Here is a 17679-nt window from a genome sequence, read left to right as displayed (position 1 = left end):
CCAGGGGACCGTCCTCAGCCTGGGATGGAGAGGATCAATCAAGGCCTGCAGTCCTGACTGGGCACGTTTGGAGGTGAGGATCACAGGAGTTAACCTAGGGAACAGAAGCTTTCAGGGATCAGTCTGAAACGCAAGCCGTATTTTACTGGCAGCCTCTTAAAAGCACATGACTCATTCAGAAATACAACATTTGGTCGATGACTATGTCAGACTTTCAGGCCAATTTAATCAATGGACAACCACTGTTTTATTTTTCTCCAAACCCGAATTTCATATTACATTTCATTCCATTAGCCTTGATATAAAGTGGCAGTTGACAGCAAGCCATATTGACAGGCCCTCCTGGGCATAATCTCGTAGTCACCTTAAATCACTCATTCACTGCACGATTCATGGCTTGTAGAGGAACAGGTAGTCGCCGAGTATTTAAATAGAAAGCTAAATAACAGGACACTCGAAATCTTTTCTTCCAGTTATTTAATCCACCTTAATTACTTAAAGGCGTTTGACTTCCTCTCAGCATCTTGAACCACAACATGCAGTATTTGTTCTTAGCACAGTAAAGGGCGAGAGGCAGCTGATTCCTGGGGGGCAGGGGGTGGGATGACCATATGTGGTTTTGGAAGTCGCTGTCCCCAGAGGCTAGCCCTGGCGGTGTGCTCCCACTTGCGGCAGCTGTCTTGCTTTGATGCAGGGAATGATGCAAATCATTTTAGATTAACAAACATTTCTTGATCATCTAGTAAATGTCAGGCTAGTCACTAGAGGTATAAAGATTAATATGGGTCAGAACCCACTCTGTAATGAGAAGTTTTAATTCAGGGAATGTCTCTGAAGTTTTTGACTTATTTTTCATTGACAAGTTATTTTGGTTTAAAAATATTGGTAACGAGAAAACCAACAGTGACTTAAGAAGCTGGTTTCTAATAGTTCCTTACTTACAGGAGGCTGGCAAAATAGGTTTTGAGATGGAGAAGGAGGCAGGATTTTTTTTGTTTGTTTAACATCTTTATTGGAGTATAATTGCTTTACAGTGGTGTGCTAGTTTCTGCTGTACAACAAAGTGAATCACCTATACGTATACATATATCCCCATATCCCCTCCCTCTTGCGTCTCCCTCCCACCCTCCCTATCCCACCCCTCTAGGTGGACACAAAGCACCGAGCTGATCTCCCTGAGCTATGCGGCTGCTTCCCACTAGCTCTCTATTTTACATTTGGTAGTGTGTATATATTTGCTGGTCACTGGAAGGTGCTGTGGCGAGAGGGATTGTCAAGGTGGCAGAACCCAGTCACTCGAGGTCTGGGAGAGCAGCTCTCGGGTATTTGCATACTATTAGATCCCTCTTGGGCACCATTTAGCTCATGACAAAGTACAGTTTGGAAATCTGAGAAAGAAGGAATTACATTAGACCAATGACAAACCCAGCTATGAATGGAAAATTCTGTGTTGGGCACACATTGAGAGTGAAATGCAAACATGTCACAGAGGAAAACAAAGCAGACGTCTGTCAGCAACAGAGCCAAGGGGGTGGCAGAATATCCACAGGGCTGCTTTACTGCAGCCCAGGGCAGGGCGCAGTGCACCCCAGTCCTATTCGTGTAGCATGTGAACTCTTTAGCTTGGCCACACGGGTCTTCCCGAGATAGGTTCCCAGAATTAGTGAGAACCCTGAGATGCAAAAAGATTGAATCCCCCCATTGCCTCTCATCCCCCCTGGGGTTTGTCAGGGTTACAGAGCAGTGGCCAGTTTGCCACCTGCATAGAGAGAGTAGCATCCACCGAGAGAAGAGGTCCACGTGAGGCACGGGACCCGGCATGCGCGGGTGGTGATGTACAAAGGCGGCCCTGACCCGGAAGAGTTTACTGTCCATTTAGGGAGACTCCAAGTCCCTGTAAAGATCACTATATATGAGTCTGAAAGCTAATATCCATCAATGGTTACAATCAGTCCTGCAAGTATTAAGGGCAGGGGCTTAGCCTTTGTAGAAGAAATGGGCTTTGGGATGAATTTTGAAAGGACAAACCGGCAGTCCATGGGCTGATAACTAGTGGAACTCTGCTTACCTCTTTTTGCGTGTGATTTGTACACTAGCTGCTTACTAGCGAAGGAGCACAGTGTTGGGGAGAGAGTCCAGGGTCTGGAAGGAACACAGACCTGAATTCAAGTCACAGTCCCAGCGCCACCATTTCCTACCTTTATGGACAAGGTACAAACTGTCTCTCAGCCTCAGTGAGAGAATAAAATAGAATAAAAAAATAAAAAATAGAACAATACTTACCTCAACATGCTTTTATAAAGATGAAGTAAAAATCTATGTAAGGTGCCTGAGTCTGTTAGGGTAATGGTTAAGTGCCTGTGACAAAGACTCCCAAAGCTATGCTGTTTAAAGGAAAAAGGTTAATGTCTTTCTCAAGTTAACTGATCCTTAGTTGTGGTTGGAGTTGGTGGGGTATCTTGAGATCACCCAAAATGATCCTCTTGGTTTTACAAAGCAGTGTTCTTCAACTAAATTTAACTTCTCAGGCACTGAATAAGTCTCTGTCTCTATGTGTGAAGCCTTTTAACTCTGAGGGGCTCTAGGTAATTATTCCACCCAAATAATCCCATGAATGCTGGGCTCTATTCTAGAATATCTGGAGTGGTCAGATCTGGGCCCTGGGTTAGGAAGACTTGGAGGCAGTCAGGAGAGAAGCCATTTAAGTCAGCCATCAAAAAGTGGAGCTGGGAGGAAGGGAAGCCCAATGAGAAACGGTGAAGGACCCACTGAAGTTCTTGCACTCACGGCAGGAAAACACCTCGCCATATTATCATGCACTGCTTAAGACCTCAAACCTGAAGATGCACAGAGATCGTCTGGGGAGCCTGCTTAAAATTCCCATCTCTGGAGACGTCAGTTCAATTGATCTGGTGGGCAGAAATGTACATTTTTAATAAGTAACCCAGGACGTTCTGATGCCAGTGATCCATGGACCTCAATTTAAGAAACATTGTCTTAGAAATATTTTAAAGTTTTCGGAAAAGTTAATCTATTTTCATCTAAACAATAGCTTCCCATTATACTTAGTGTTGGTGGTTTATTTTGTCACTTAGCCCAGGTTCTGACTGATGACGTATAGGCCCAAGGATCAAGGCCCCACGAGGAACAAGGGGCAGCTTTGTTAATTGTGACAACTCCTCGTGTCCCAGCACTGACCTCAGGTAGAAGCTGGACTGGACGATGTGCTTTCAGCTGGAGCCAAAGTCTGGCCTCAGATTTTTTCCTCCCTGAATTTCTGCCTGTCTCATCTCTTCCATTTCCCTCTAAAATAAATGACGGGCAGGACACAATGACAACCATACGAGGCAAAGGCTACCAGTCACACACACACTGTGACCTAGAAGGGGAGCAAGACAGCAAGCGAATAATCTGTGTTGTAAAGCTCAAATTGTAGCCAAAGGCAACGGATTTCAAACCATTAAAGAGGAACCTTAAAATGATGAGAAGAATGTTCTGTACAAGCAAAAGAAGTGACTCTAAGGGATTAACTTTAACATGTGATGGATAATGTCTCGCGTGCACAGGGTCAATGACCAGAGCTGACCAGTCTAGGTCCCTTAGGAGACACCAGAGAAGAGATGGTCAGGCCTCCTGTCCCAGGGCAGAGAATGATGCTCTTCCTCTTTTCATACCAGCAGCCGGAGCCCAGAAAGTGCAAGAAAGATAAAAGCCATGCTCGGCAAGGGAACAGACCTCTCCCACAGCAGCCCTGGCCCATGAGTGTCGGGCTTTCACAAAGGAGACCAGGGCAAATAAGAGATCCACAGTGGACCAGAGTTGGCTACTGTTTAGACCAAGTCTGAGATAAGATGCTGGGGATAAAGACATTGACCTTCAGCTCTTCATCCTTGCTTCTCTTCCCTTCACTTCTCTTTCCCTTTCCTCCCTCCCTCCCTCACTGTTTCTTTCTTTTCAAGAATCAAACATGAGCTTCTCATAAAGACCAACCTTAAGAGAAGATCGAGGAAGCTGCATTGTTCATATCTCTCCTTTTTCTTGTAATAGGAGCGGGGCAGGCACACGGCTGTTAGCCAGAGAGTGTTAGCTCGGCCACTGGTCCACGTTGCAGTGGCCCCTCTCCCAAGCAAGTGACCGTTAGCAGTCCTACTCAGCCATTGGTTGGCACCAGAGTGGGCTCCTCCCCCTGCCCTTCCTCTGTATAAAAGGAGCCTGAATTGGGACTGAGGGATGATGGTTTTTTGAGGCTCTAGTCTGCTGGGTCTGCTAGCTTTCCAATTAAAGTTGCTATTCCTTGCCCCAGCAACTCGTCCCCCAGTGTATCGGCCTGTCGTGCGGTGAGCAGGGCGAGCTTGGGCTGATAGTGTTCTTACATTGTGATAGGACCCCTCATTCTGACACACACTCTTTCTGACACGGAAACTGGTACTGCACTGAGCACACAGTAGGCGCTCTGTTAAGCCTTGAGGTCAGATGCAGGCAGAGCTCACTGATGCTCTTCCCAGATGGGTAAAGGCTCTCCCAAGATGAAGCAGCTGTTGTCTGAGGGGACACACAGTGTGCCTTCCCTGCCCCACACCTCCCCTCGCTTTGACCATGCACCAGCCCTCAGAGGGTTTCTTTCCTCTGACCTCCCTGGCTCTGGCATCTTTATAGGATTGCTGTGCCCTGACAGTGATCACAGCCCTTGTTCCAACTCTGCCTCATCCTACCTACAACGAGCCAACTTCCCACCCCTACCCCACAGCCTCGGGATTTGACTTGATATTTACATCTTTGGGCAGAGCAATGATCCGGCTTTCCTGGTTACAAGGTTGAAATAGGACCCTTCTGACCAACCGATATGGGGGTGCTGTCCCTCCTTAAGATGAAGGATGGTGTATTAGTCTGCTAGGGCTGTCACAACAAAGTACCACAAACTGGGTGGCTTAAGCAACAGAAATTTATCATCTCACAGTTCTGGAGACCAGAAGTCTAAGATCAGGGTGTCAGCAGTGTTGTTTCCTTCTTAGAATCGTAGGGAGAGCCTGCTCCATGCCTCTCTCCTAGCTTCTGCCTGTTTGCTGGCAATCTTTGCCCGTGTGGATGAACCACGCTGATCTCTGCCTTCATGTGCTATTCTTCGTGTGTGTCTGTGTCTAAATTTCCCATTTTCATAAGGATATCAGTCATATTGGATCAGGGGTCCACAATCTCATCCTAACCAATTACATCTCTACTGACACTATTTCCAAATAAGGCCACATTCTGAGGTACCAGGGGTTAGGACAGCTTTTGGGGGGGACACAATTCAACTCATAATAGATGGTGACTTTTCTGTCACTTGTATGTATTAGGCACCTTACCAGGGATGACACTGGAGTGAGGTGAGACACTCATTTGTAACTAAATTTAGGGAGTGCAAAATAGCTCAACAATCAAGATAAACACTATCTTAATAATATATTTTTAAAAATTAACATTACTGAACAATTCCATAATGAAGAAAACATCAGCATTTTAAATAAAGGCGGCCCCTGACCCCACACTTGCCTGTGTGGCCTCACCCCGCGTCTTCCTGCTCCAGTCACTTGCCCCACGGCCCCATCGCCCTCCTCAGAGAGAGCCCTGGCCTCCCTGTACCCTTGAATGTAATTTCGCAAAATTTAGAACACGACTGAAGACACTTTTCTGGATTCTGGAATTCAGAAGTCTCATTTAACACTAGGATTGAACCTTATTCATTTCTCACTTCAGTAATTCTCTGCCACGTGTTTCCCACGTCTCTCAGACTATGTGTTTAATTAGAACACCCTGATTTCTCAGATTCACTTAAACACTTCCTGGAGGGTCTCTGCTTCCGTCTGGTGTCATTTGGCCCTGTCAGTGTTCCTTAGTCTTTGGCATTGTGTTTTCTTTAAATACCCAACAACGGTACACCCAGGACTCTCTCTCCTTCCCTGGCCTCCTCCGGGGTGGACGGCGTCTCTCTGGATGTTTATTCTGCCTCACTTCGAGGGCAAGGGCAAATCTGGGGCAGGATGATGAGGCAGCAATTTCCCCCCAGACTCGCCAAACTCACCCACACACACGAGAGTTGGAAGGTAGAGAGACCCCCTCAATTCCAGGGAAAGAAGATTAGCACTGAGCTTCTTTCAGGGTCAGCCTGGGGTGAGCTATTTTGGCAAAGTGAGAGAGAGAACAAGGCAACAGTAGCAGGCAGGCACGTGTTATGGTTAGAGCAAGACAATCCTTTTGCCGACCTCACAGTCTATGACCTGCCTTCTCGATAGAGAATCAGCTAGATGAAGTGGGACACGTGGACAGTCCACTGCCTCTGTTCCTAGACTCTTCCAGCCTCCCCCTGCAACCCTGCTTTTCCTTCCATCACCTGTGTGACCCCCAAGTTCATTCTGACTTAGCTTTTCATAGCAAAACCCCCAGCACACACGTTTACACACCTACACCAAATTCACTCGCCAGCCACCTAATTCAGTAGATGAGGATACTTCTTTAAGCCCTTACTTCTTTAGTGAACTGCAAATATCGACCAAGCTAGTTTCTGTGGTTGTATGGAGGGGGAAAATGATCTCTGCCATGGATTTCTTTTCTTTTCTTTTTTTTTTTTTTTAACATCATTCACTAATATCCTACATTTCACAGCTTCTGGGAAAATACCTCTCTTAATGTGTCAATGTGCACAAAACAGCCCAGGACTTGGCTCCCTGGAGCTTAATAAATCCTAGTTCTAAATTACATACAATAAAGAAAATCTAGGAATCATTTTGCTTAAGAATAAGGAAGTTTTGCAGGGCCAACACGTGGGGAAATGTACTGTATTTCAATATCAAGAAGGCCAACATCTAGGAGGCCTCAGGGAGCGGGCACCAGAGCCTGGGGCTAGGAGTCAGGATTGCTAACAGTCAACCGCAGCTCTGCTCCTGGTGACTAGTTCACCAGGAACTTAACCTCTCTAGGTCTCGGTTTCCTCAGGAGTAAGATGGGAGGTTGGGCACGGATGGTGACTTCCTGCTCTAAGTCCGTGACACTTTGCTCGCTCTTGTTCCTGGATGAAGGGACACCTCAGGAGAAACTGCTTCCTTTGTAAGCCAGCAAATTGGAACGAAAGCGATTCTCTGGGATTCTCTGTAAAGGTCAGTGCTTCCGACAGTCAGAATTCTTGTGAACTCAATAAACGGTGCAGTATTCTGGAAACAGCTGCCTTTCAGAGATGGCGTTTAAGTCATCCAATTGGGAAAACAGAGGACAAGAGATAATCGTAAAATGCTTTCAGGGAGACATAAGATGATGGAAATAGAAGCCGTGCTCTTTATGGAATCAAAAGCAGTTGCACAACTATTTGTGCCTAAATGATTATCTATTATCTTTACATTTTAGGCCTTGCTGTTTTTTCCTTAAAGAGCCAGGGAACTAGGAAAGGGATAGATTTCTTCAGAAGTCAAAGAGAAAGATGTGCTATTTGCAAGAAAGGGAAAAACAAAGGACACATTTGGTGGAGACGGCGGCCTGTCTGCTGTTCCCTTGGGCGGTGAGCTCACTGTGACCCAATTCTCCAGCTCTGGCAGGTTTGCGGGGGAGACCCTGGTGCTGTCTGTTCCCATTAGTTTCCGTGGAAGCAGGCCTGGCTGGGAGAAATTGGCTCAGTGGTACATCCCTGGTTATATTATACAACAGCTGTGGAAATGATTAAACTAACAGAGAGACAAATGGCTCGGGAGCGAAACAAGTTAGCAGCTCTGGAAACTCAGCAACAATACATCACGTCGGGTCTTCTCCCTGGATTGAGACACCAGTCCCTAAATGAGCATCCTCATTGCAGTAATCTTGGCTTTATCACCTCCCTTTTTTCAAAGGCTTCTTTTTCTTTCGGGTTAGAGCTCATGGTACGTTGCCCGCTAGAGCCCATCTTATTCCATCTCTTTCCTCTTCCACATGGGGCCCTGTGCCTTTTTGTACCATCACCCCAGACACACACACTCCCCCGCCTGGGGCCTCACACACACACACACTCACGTGCATACCCTCTCTCTCACTCTCCATACACACGCACTGCTCACTCACGTGTGAACACACACTCTCACCCTCATGTATGTACACGTTCCTGAGATTCCCGGGCTATTAGCGTCCAAAGCTGGGCTCTGGTGGTCAGGCCACTCTCTGAATTTCTCCCCATGCTCCGAGGTCGCTGGAGCTGAGTATGTCCACTCCTGAAAGCTGAGAGTTCCCAGTGTTCATAAGTGCAACTGGTTATTAAATGCCATGAACTTGGTGAGGAACACGCATGAAGTGGCTTTATTTTTCTTCTCCAAACATGACCTTCCAACATGCTTTGTCAACTCTCCATCCCCTTCTCTTAGTGATAGAACCCATAGCTTCTCAGGGATTGCCAGGTATCCAAAAAATGCAGTCCGGCCAGATGAAAACATGGTATGTTATCCACGTTAGGGCTCATGTCACTCCTTCCCTTCCCCTAAGAGCCATGCAGGCAGAGGGGCCCAAGGAGAGGAGGGGTCCTGGCTGGGTTTCTTCTCTCACCTTCTGCTTCCTGCACGGGTAGCTGAGATGGAGGGGGAGGTGGGCTTAGAGAAAAGGGCACCGGTTTTTATTTAGCGGTGGCTGTGGCTATTCTCTCCCGGCTTTTGACAGCCCCGTGTGGAGACATGGCGGGGCTTGGGTGGGGACTGGCTGTGGGGGTCCTGGGGAGGGCCATGCGCTGCCCTCCCAAGCAGCTGCCTGACATGGGACGCTCCTGCGGCCCCACGTCCTCCGCCGGCACCCACAGCCCTTTCTCCCTCTGCACACCCGTGGCCAGCGGGGCTCCTGGATGCTGTCCGAGGAAGCCTGCTCAAAACCCACAGCATTCTGCAGTGACCCCAGGTGGCTCACACCTCCTGGCCATGCCAAAGGGTGGCGGGCAAACCTCACTACTGCCGCCCCCTGGTCATCCTGCGGTCTCCCTCTGAAAGGCAGTAAAGCAGCTCAGCAAGTCTGCTGTGGCAGAGGCCATCCAACAAAGGAACAGCGCCCAGTAACTCTTCTGGCATTCACACTTATCCTTCACAAATGAGCCTTTGGGACCCACCCAGGCTTGGCTTTTTGGAGGCAGAACTACATGTAGGACAGCCCCAAGATCCCTGCCCCTGGGGGTACATCATGCATCATGCCCAGGACTGTGAATATGATGCTTTACCCCCATGACGAGGTCATGTTCTACAGCAGAGTTGCCTTTAAGAAAGGGAGAATATCGAGGTGGGCCTGACCTAATCAGGGAGTTCTTAGATGGGACTGGGCTCTTCTTGGAAACAGACCTGAAATGTGAGAGGGATTGGACATGGGGGCTCTGCTGCTGGCTTTGAAGATGGTGGGGGCCACACGGTGAGGCAGGTGTGTGGCCTCTCGGAGCAGCCTTCGCTGACACTCAGTAAGGAAACAGGGACCTCAGTCCTACAGCTGCAAGGAGCAGAGTTCTGCCACAGCCAGGTGAGCTAAGAGAACCCAGAGCATCAGGTGAGATCACAGCCAGCTGGACACCTAGATTTCAGCCTGTGAGACCCTGAACAGAGAACCGTGCCTGGGCTTCTGACCTACAGAGCTCATGAACTTCTGTGTTTCTAAGCCACTATGTTTGTGGTGATCTGTTACAAAGCAAGAGAAAACGAATAGCGGAGAAGAGAGAGAAGATAGTCCAGTGCTCTTCACGAAGCCAGCAACTCCCGGTTCCAAGTACTGGAAACAGCTGGTGGGTTGGTGGTAGCAGAGTCAAGCAGCCCCGGAGAAACACCTGGCTGCCACTGGGGTCAGCTCTCTTTAGAACAGGGGCACCTAGCACTGCTATTTTCAACTTCAGTGTTGAAAATTGTGATTTCAGCACAGAACTTAGTTTATAGATATGCTTGGCTTCTCTCAATAGCTGCAATTCCCAGACAACAGAAAACGTTCTGTTCAACATCCTGCTTGGAAAGTCGGTGGTCCCAGTAGCTCCGTGCCCGTGTAACCGTTAGGTTGAAGAAGTGCGTTTCCAGGGTGTAATTATTAAACAATTGTATTTTTGTCTCCCTTTGTTCTGTGGAGCTAATTGGTCTCTTGCTCCTGGATGACCATGAATTTTATAGCCACCTTCAGGTAATAAAAGGTCTTCTAATCAGCAATTAAGATGTCTAATTTAGAGTAATAGCCAAAACTTTCTTCATTCAAGGTTACAGCTGCATCTCTCTCATAGCTGCTGTGGCTGATTATTTGTAGCTAACTTCGAAGTTTTTCTCCAACCTGTGCTTTGGTCCACCTGCCCCCTTACTCTGGTTTCTTACCTCTGTGAAGTCAGAGGAAAGGTTAAAGGAAAGGAATGTTCCAGGCTTGTCTTTACTGCAGGTCAAAGATCCCCAGTACAAGAGGCATCTATGAAGAACCACAAAGACCCCACAGAAATCAGCTGTAAACTCTGCCCAGCCCAGAGAGTGAGAGGCCAGCCCGACAGCCCCAGCTGAGGTGGAACTTTCTTCCTTTCCCTATCTGTCTTCCCTTTACTTGTTTTACCCTGGCTTCCCCAGCTTTTCCATGCTCCTATCCTACCTGTCACCTAATTTCTGTCTTCTCTTCCTCTTCCCCTTCGAGTGTGAGTGTGGGTGTTTCTCAACCTTCTGCCTTTGACTTTCTTCTTTTGTTTTTCATGCCTCTCCGCATCCCCCCCGCTCCCCCCAGGGCTTCAACTCTTGCGCGTGGATGACTTTCTAGCCCTCTCCATCCCCTGAGCGCTAGTTCTGTGTTGCTGATGATCTGCTGGGAATCTTGGCTGCTAACGTCGCGTCTCAAAGCGACGTCGTGTTCCCCTCCCTCTGACTTCCTTGTTTTTCTCAGCTGCACTGCTTCTCCCCATGCATCCAGGCTGACTGTCATCGTCTGCTGCGCTCCTTCCTTACCCTCTGCATCAAATCTACTGCCAAGTCCTCACATTCTGCCTTCATAATAACTTTTGAATAGGTCTCCTCTTCTCCATCACAGCTTCTTTGCCCCAGTTCCACCACTTGGAGGTAATAACTGTTCACATTTTGGTGCATATTTTTCCAGCCTTGTTTTCCTATCAATATCAATTAAAGAAGTGAATATTCATATGTTTTTATAGACTAGGATCATACTGTTCACATGGTTCTGTGGAACTCATTGTTTTCACTTAACGTATTGTGAACCTCTTTCTAAATCACTTCATGTTCATCCACAATATTTTACAAATACTATGGATGTTGAGGACTTGGGGTTTTGCCATGGCCTTTTTCTCCTCTTCAGTTAATGGTGACCTAAGTTCCCATGGAAGAGGGAGGAAGAGAAAACTGGGCTTAACATACGGCAAATCCTGTCCCTGGTGAACCAGAATCCTTAGGAACCGGGTGTCGTGTGAGGTGGAGCTGGACGTTGCCTGAATTTGAAGGACTGTTTGACAAGCATCTGTGGAATTGGGGCAGGTGACGCAGGAGACAGGATGGGCTGCAGGGCCTGGCCTTGTTGACCAGATCTGTCACCAAGCCTGGGCCAGGGCAGGTCAGGGGGCAACTCCCCAAGGCCGGTGGAACTTTGGTGAAGTCCCTCAGCCAGACTTGTTTTCTGCCTTTGCTGGGGAAAAGTCTCCAGTGACCTGTGATAACAGGTCCCCGTCTGGGGTTTTCCCAGGAAGTGGCATTTTTGTTGCTAAAACAGGCCGGTTCCAGCAAACCAGGACAGTTGATCACCCTGCTCAGTGAGTCCTGCCCTGGGATCAAATTCTGCTCTAAAGGATATGGATTGATTTCAGAAGCTTCAAAATGACCATCCCAGCCCTGCAGGGACCTTCAGTGTGGTGTCTGAAAGGAGAGTTACACCTTCTAGCCAGAATGAGAAAAATAAATGTCAATCATTTTTATACCTCTGTTATTCTGGATTCTCTGTCACTAGCAGCAAACCTCATTCCTACTGATAGGACTGTATAAAAGTACGACTGATTAAATTCATTTGCATAGACTCACCGATTTTATTCTTAATTACTGTGATGTGTAATAATGAAGTATGCACCCCAAAGTACCATTGTAAGTTTTATTTGGTTTCAGCACAGAACTTGGTTTATAGATATGCTTGGCTTCTCTCAATAGCCTTTTTTTTTTGTCTGCATCAGGTCTTCATTGCTGCACCTGGGCTTTCTCTAGTTGCAGCGAGCGGGGGCTACTCTTCGCTGCGGTGCGCGGGCTTCTCTTTGCGGTGGCTTCGCTTGTTGCAGAGCACGAGCTCTAGGCACGGGGCTTTAGTAGTTGTGGCACGTGGGCTCAGTAGTTGCAGTGTGCAGGCTCTAGAGCGCAGGCTCAGTAGTTGTGGCGCACGGGCTTAGTTGCTCCACGGCATGTGGGATCTTCCTGGACGAGGGATCGAACCCGTGTCCCCTGCACTGTCAGGCGGATTCTCAACCACTGTGCCACCAGGGAAGTCCCTCTCAATAGCTTTTTTATTATATAGTACAGTCGTCCCCTGACAACTTAAAAGTCACGGGAGGACACGTATTCCTTCTAGCGTGTGAATGGAGGCCCAGGGCACCAGGCCCTACTATTGAATAAGGATAAATAGTGGAACCTCTTTTGAACGGAGGCTAAGAAATGGCACTAACATACTCCTCATGGCCAAAGTGTATTTTATTCAGCCTTTGCCGCATGCAGTTTTTTTTAGAGACATGGTGTGACCTTTGGCATATCTGCATCTGTGAAATAATAAGCCATTCCTTAAATCAAGATTTTGTTGTATCACAAATGCTTGGAGATGGTTTTCAAAATTATTATTCTAGGGCTGGTCTGCTTCTGTTCTTTCTCTTAAATCATCTGCTTTAGGCATTCAAAGGGTCTACTCATCCTAGGACATGACTATAGCTAATTTGCTGAGAGCCTCTGAACATACCCCAAGCCTGTTTAGGACATCTGCTGGGAAGTTAAATCATTTTAAGTAGAGGAATTAGGCTAATGTTTTCTGCTAGGGGAAAAACCATGAATATTGGTATTCCGCACAAGAATTTTAATGGGGGAAACAAATTATGCTACAGATATACAAAAGAAAAATAAATCTATCTTATTTTTACTAGGAGCTTGACACTTTTATTTAGAATATTTATATTTCTGAATGCTTCCTTCATACATTACAGATGAATTTCAAATGTTACTCTGTTAGGTTAATAGTCTATGACTTAAAACAGATCAGGGTGAAAGGGGATTGGGGCCATTTTGAAGTAAGAAAGAAAGAAGAGAGGATTTATCTAATGATAAGATGAATCAAAGAGCATAACAAATCTTTTTCTTGCAAAAGCAGAGAAATTCTGATCTGCCTGAACAATTCTGAATAGAAGAATATTCCCTTGCAAATTACTTTTGCATCACCACTTACCTCCCCCTTTTACACGGAAAATCTAAATGGGAATTTTATATAATGGACCATCATCCACAATGATGGATCAGTGACGGATGTACATTTCCCTATCTGTAGGTTTAGCACTGAATGCTACGTGCTAGGCACATAGAATAAACTGGTGAGTTGAGATTATTGGCCGGAGGCAACACAGGGAATTCTAGCTCACGGAATGAAAGGCAGCTATGAGGTTGATTCTGATTGGTTTTCAAATAAGTGCTATAGTGGGGCTCATGGTGCTAAGAGATTTGGTTTTGAACTAAAAAGGCAGAGTTACCCATCTCATTCACTCCTGGGCCCTAATGAAAGCCAAGTTATCCACACTATAATTCACCTGTATTTACAGTGCACCAACCCTATGCAATCCATATTCCCAGGAAGTAGCTGGGGAAACGTGGGGCACCATCCACCGCCGGCTGCAGACAACCTACTTATTACGTTATGTTAAACATAAATCATTGTCTTTGAACAAAAATGAAACCTTTCCTCCTAAACTAATTGTGCTTTTTCTTCTCTGCTAATAGCCCCCCCTTCTCTCTTTTTTTTTTTTTTTTTGAATCTCAGTCTCCTGACATGGAATTTGTAACTTTTCAAAAGTACATTTCTTGGGCTTCCCTGGTGGCGCAGTGGTTGAGAGTCCGCCTGCTGATGCAGGGGACACGGGTTCGTGCCCCAGTCCGGGAAGATCCCACATGCCGCGGAGCAGCTGGGCCTGTGAGCCATGGCCGCTGAGCCTGCACGTCCGGAGCCTGTGCTCCGCAACGGGAGAGGCCACAACAGTGAGAGGCCCGCGTACAACACACACAAAAAAATTTTGGGTGGTTGACTTCTTCACATTGCTGAACTACTACGAGAAGGGGTGGGTGAGGGCTCAGCCAGCTGCTCTAGGCTTTTTCCAGGGTAGAGGATCTGATTAGCCTCCTATGTGCGTGCATGGCCAGGAGTCTAGGCCCGTGCATAGGAGTCCAGTCTGCTGTGTCAGACTCTGGGACCACCTAGGGAATCTGTTAGCTCATCTATAAAATAATGATGCAGAAAAATGTGAACCACCAGCTGAGTCCTCTGTCACTGTGAATAAGCATCAAGTCCTCCTTCCATGCCAGGTAGCATTATTATTCTCCGCAGCATCTAGCTGGGGAACGTTGGTGCCAGGGAAGTTTAATCCTGCTCTCACAGAGGGCACCCCGGTGTGACAATGAGCTCATTCGTCCAGGGGTGGACTCTCTTAGCATTTGCTTCCTGATTGTGATTCGTGGTCCTGAATACCTGTGACCCCGTGGTCCTTCTGGCTGGATTTCTCTATTCGGCTAGTTTAGAATGCAGAATTTCATCTTGAGAGAAAGTTCAACATTTATTTTCCTTTACTCACCCTCCCTAGGGTGACTGCAGTAGGGCAGGTTTCAGTGGCTAGAACTTGTTTGCACAGCTACTATATTTATCCAAATTAGAATATAAAATGTGCAACATCCCCCAGCCCTCACCCTCCCCACAAAAGTTCTATCAGAAAAAGTAAAGTTCATATTACCCTTAGAAAGAGCTTAAATTGTTTTGTTTTGCTTGTGGTTTCTCATTTCCTGAGACTCTGAGAAAGACTGACCTAGCTTTTTTTTTTTTTTTTCCTTTTTAATATATTTTATTGGAAGGAGAGAATGCCCTAGTCACTAAGCAACATGAATAGGGAAACCACCCATGGTTGTTTGTTGTATAAACAGTGCAATAATGAAGATAAAGAACTAAAGTCCTGCCCTTTTTCAGTTCATTCATAAACCAGCCCGAAATGCCAGTCCAATGTCTGAACATGTTAATATAACAGGAGGGACACCATTCACACCCTGAACTTGACCTTCACAAGCAGAGGGGAGAATGCTGGTATACCAGTTGTTTTATGAGAATGCCCAGCATTATTTTTATCAGTAGGTTGAAGGTATAATATATATGCAATCTCTACTTTATTCCAGGATTTTGTTCCCTTGCTCAACTTCAAAAGGCTACTTGACCAACTACTTTGTGTCTGTAAAATTAAAATTTTGTCTGGCATAATTTTTCAGTACACGGAGGTACTTAAAGACTGAGAGGACCACCTGTATGTGGATATGTTTTCTTATTTAACAGATGAACAAAGGGAGAGGTTAATTGGTTTGTCCAGTGTCACCACACTGAACAAGCCCCCAGGATGTCACTAGAATTCACTTGTATTGGTATGCAAAACTTGGAGAGCCTAAATAACAAATTTCCCACAATAAAGTCTCTTTTCTGAAATGGGTGGTAAATTTTGACATGAGAACAACAACAACAAAGGCTTTAATCTGATATTCATTCCTTAAATGCTTAGTGAGTGATCATCATATACTAATAGAAATAACTAGTAGAAATAAGATCTCTTGAGTTCTTAGCATGGCCTTTGGGGAAAGGACTTCTCTCCTTTGCTTCAACACATGGTCATTTCCATTCACTCATGCATAAAGTCAGTCATTCATTCACCCAACAGACATTTATTGAGCACATACTATGGGCTAGGTACTGAGTTGGGACCTGAGATTACAAAGGTTCTGAATAGGTTAGTCTCTGCTTCAATTCAGGGAGCTCAAAACCAAATGAGGGAGGGTCAGATCATTTCAATTTGATCGGCAACATTAGAGCAATGTGCAGGGTGCTCTGGAGGCACAAGAAGTGTGTTTCTCATGCAGCCCCAGGATGGGATGGTGTTTGGGAGTGCCTTCTGGAAGAGGCAATCTGAGTTGGGCCTTATCAGAGGGAGTTACCTATGTGAACACTGAAAGGACAGGACAGCAGAAGACATCCTGGACTGAGAGTTTAGCACACACAGAGGCTGCCAAATAAGAGAGCGTGTGCTGTGTGTATGCAGCCCTGCGTTGGTGAGCTAGAGAGGCAGAACAGGTCAGTCACTGAAAGCCTACTCTATCTGGACCTCACACAGAGATTCTGGCTGAAGAAAGCTCCGTCTCTATTCTTCAGTGATTGCCAAGCAGGGAAAGGGGTAGTGGAGAATTACTCCCTGGCTCTTCAGTCTCCTGCTCATATCTCATTGGCCAAAGCAAGTCATGTGGCCATGCCCAACTTCCAAGGAGACAGGGGAGTGTGGTCCTCCTATTTGCACAGAAGGAGGAGAAACTGAATAGCTGTGATGACCATAGCATTTAATATTATCAGAAAAATTCAAAAATTAAAGCTACTCCATTTGACGGGTGTGACCCACTTTTTATCTGGTCCACCGTAACTCTGCCACAGAAAGTAACCTCATTTTCTTCCTTGGGTCATATTTCCAAGTAATTCATTTTGGAGGGTACACAGGAGAGAGTCTTCTCTCTCTCAGAATAAGAAATTCTTTTGATGTGACTAGTTTGCCTGAAGTGATCATCTGATTCCACCTATTTTATAAACTGTGTTCATACTATTTTACTAGAACTTTGGGACCACGGTCTCCCATTTTTCATGCACAAAAGGATATCCATGAATGTCCAGCTCCTTTGTGATGAGGACGAGAGCACGCTGATAACTACATATCTGCCAGAGAGTGGTTATTATTGCCCAATATTGATGAGAAAGTCAGCGGAGCAAAGTGTGCCATGCGCATAGCTTTCCTCAGATAGCTCACAGCCTGGATCAAGCAGGATTCGTCGGAACCTGAAGGCTTGTGTTACACTGAGCGGCCCCTGGAGAGATGCTTCTTCTGAGGGGCATTTTGCTGCAATGCCGTAGCCTAGATGGAGGGGACTAGGAGGGGAGGGGGCTGTAGGATGCAGCCCCGTGAAACTCGCGATGCGCGATGTCTGCTGCGAGAGTGCTGTCCTACTTAGCAGGGCCCCTCCCACTTCCTGGGGAGAAAGTTGTACTTCCCCTCAGCAGCGGTTTGTTTTTAATGTCATGGACACTGTGAATTACCCTTTGTCCTTAGCTGCTGGAGAACATAGCATCTGCCTTGCAGCCCAACAGTGCAGTGAAGAATTCATGGAATGCACATTGCCATCATCCTTGGTTCCATTTGTATGACTCGCCTCATTTCCTTTCTTCCATTCTTCCCTATTTTAGTTTCCGTTACCCTGTATTTTATACTTTTTCTTTAAATCCTTTTTGAAAAAAAAGGTGGAGGGAAAAAGTCTTATTTCTCATAATTGACCTCATTCTTACTGAGGGCGACAACACAAAGAACTCAATTAAAGGTAATTCAGCCTCTTTTGGTTAAAAATAATCTTTCTCTGGGACATATTTTGTATTTCCAAGTACAGATTTACACTGAGGGATTTTTCTCTC

At 46.3% G+C, this 17679-nt stretch overlaps 1 long non-coding RNA gene across 1 annotated transcript in view; it reads left to right on the top strand.

Annotated features, from left to right (window-relative positions):
* Positions 1-6896: 6896 nt before the first annotated feature.
* LOC137204704 (uncharacterized) overlaps positions 6897-17679 on the top strand; it is a 35108-nt gene continuing 24325 nt past the window's right edge. Inside the window, exon 1 of the long non-coding RNA XR_010933796.1 lies at positions 6897-7133. This is a non-coding gene — a long non-coding RNA (uncharacterized lncRNA). The remainder of the gene's footprint in view (positions 7134-17679) is intronic.

The sequence above is a fragment of the Pseudorca crassidens genome, chromosome 1, assembly GCF_039906515.1.
Source record: "Pseudorca crassidens isolate mPseCra1 chromosome 1, mPseCra1.hap1, whole genome shotgun sequence".
In the NCBI taxonomy this organism is placed as follows: domain Eukaryota; kingdom Metazoa; phylum Chordata; class Mammalia; order Artiodactyla; family Delphinidae; genus Pseudorca; species Pseudorca crassidens.
Note: the sequence above shows the minus strand (reverse complement) of the source record. Positions and strands in the feature narration are given on the sequence as shown.